Source organism: Octopus bimaculoides, chromosome 6 (assembly GCF_001194135.2).
Source record: "Octopus bimaculoides isolate UCB-OBI-ISO-001 chromosome 6, ASM119413v2, whole genome shotgun sequence".
NCBI classification, from domain to species: domain Eukaryota; kingdom Metazoa; phylum Mollusca; class Cephalopoda; order Octopoda; family Octopodidae; genus Octopus; species Octopus bimaculoides.
The window spans coordinates 79851333-79853680 of record NC_068986.1 but is presented as its reverse complement, the minus strand read 5'-3'; positions in this window follow the sequence as shown (position 1 = coordinate 79853680).

The following is a 2348-nucleotide window of genomic DNA, read 5'->3' as shown; positions in this document are numbered from 1 at the left end:
ATATATGTATGCATCACGTATGTTACATATATATCTACGTGTGTATACGTGTGTGTGCGTATGTGTGTGTGTATGTGTGTGTGTGTGTGTGTGTGTGTGTGTGTGTGTGTGTATGTGTATGTGTGTGTACAAAAAAAAAATGGAAAAAATCTCTGCGGAAGTGAGAGTATACATATCAAATGGAGACGATACGGGAGCCGTGGCCATATTTGGTTCAGTATTCAGCAACTCTAACATGGTAGGGACAACGATAACATTAGCTTTCCTGCATCGTTTCAATGAGAAGCACATCTTATGCTGCCCTGCTCTAATATGTTATTTAATATTCACGTTTAGGCTACTACTGCTTATAATTACTAGGACGAAGTGAAGGTAAGTTCTCGCAGACATTTGTTGCTGTCAGAGTGATAGCAATCAGCGATTCTCTAACGTGGTTTTGTTAAGGGAGATAACACGGGTAACTTAACACACGCACGCATACTCGCACACTCGCACACGCACGCCCACTTGCAAATATTTATGTACACACGCACACACCTATAAACATACATTTTATATGTATTAAAATGCATAGGATCTTTTCTGTTTGTTTGCCAGCGGCTCCAAAATTAAAGTTTACCGAAAAATTTAAAATTTCGCACAATAATACAGTTGCACAAACTGAATTGCTGGAGTTATTTCATTTTTTTCAGAAAAATGTTTTTAAAATGTTATAGAGGTTTAAAGTGTGATCATTTTCATCCAGTCAGGAAAAAGGATTTGGAAGCTGTCCTTTGTGCGTGACTTCACACTTTGTCGTCAGTATCCTAAAAATAGCAAGAAACACGTATATCTCCGGTAATTTTCTTTCATGTAAATAAATTTTATTTAGCTGTTACTTTTAGCACATCTCACAACCACCAGCGTTTAATGCAAATGCGATAAACAACACGTTACGTGCAATAAACACATTACAATTTTTAACAGAAAGATTTAGAAGAATTAGATGAAAGTTCTCCGGTAAGTTTCTTTCGTGTAAATAAATGTTTATGTTAATTTAAAAGAGAAAAACAGTTTTAAATCTCTGAGCGTGATGTTGACTCATAAACTTCAATTTAAAAGATTTATCTAAAAAACCTTATTTAGCTGTTATTTTTAGCACACCTCACAACCATCTCAGTGCTCAATGACAAAAGGAAACAAACATCAAACAACCAATTTAAATATATTTAATTACAATTTAGATATGCTTAAAAAACAAGCATCTAACTTTCGGTTTTAATTTCTAAAATATCATCCACTGTTTTCAATGTTTCCATAATTAAAGTGAAGTTATTGGAGCTTGCTGCGACAATCACACAGTACACAGCGTCAAATTCGTCAGCACGTGCTTCCTCGCAGATAAAAGACTTTTCAAAGCCTGCTCAGATTCGCCTATTACTATGGCAACAGGCATACTATAGAAACAGCCATGAATGTGTCTGTGGTTTACAATTGGCTAAAATACCAAAATTTTCAAACTTTAGTAACTACTAACCTTTTATTCATTGATTTATAACGAAAATTACTTTCACCTCATTAATTAGCCTATAAAAGTGTATCATTATACTGATTATGAAATCAATTCGAACCGAGAATTGACGCTAGCAACCAAGCAGAAAAGATCCAATGTATATATGTAGATGGCACGACGACGAAGGCTCCAGTCGATCCGATCAACGGAACAACTTGCTCGTGAAATTAACGTGCATGTGGCTGAGCACTCCACAGACAGGTGTACCCTTATAACGTAGTTCTTAGGTAGATTCAACGTGACATAGAGTATGACAAGTTTGGCTCTTTGAAATACAGGTACTACTCATTTTTGCCAGCTGAGTGGAATACACGGTCTTGCTCAAGGACACAACGCGTCGCCGGGAATTGAACTCATGGACTTGCGATCGTGAGCCAAATACCCTGACCACAAACCTGCGCGCCTTCGCACACACACACACACACACACACACACACACACACACACACACACACACACACACACACACACACACACACATATATATATATATATATATATATATATATATGTATGTATGTATGTATGTATGTATGTATGTATGTATGTATGTATTGGAGTGTATTTATATGCATGTATCCATCTATATCTTTTAGTCTATTTGTTTCAGTAATTTGACAGCAACCATGCTGGAGCACCGCCTTTAGTCGAACAAATCGACTCCAGGACTTATTCTTTGTAAGCCTAGTACTTATTCTATTGGTCTATTTTGCCGAACCGTTAATCGACGTGACGGAAACACACCAACATCGGTTGTCAAGCGATGGTGGTAGGGATAAACACAGGGACAGAAACA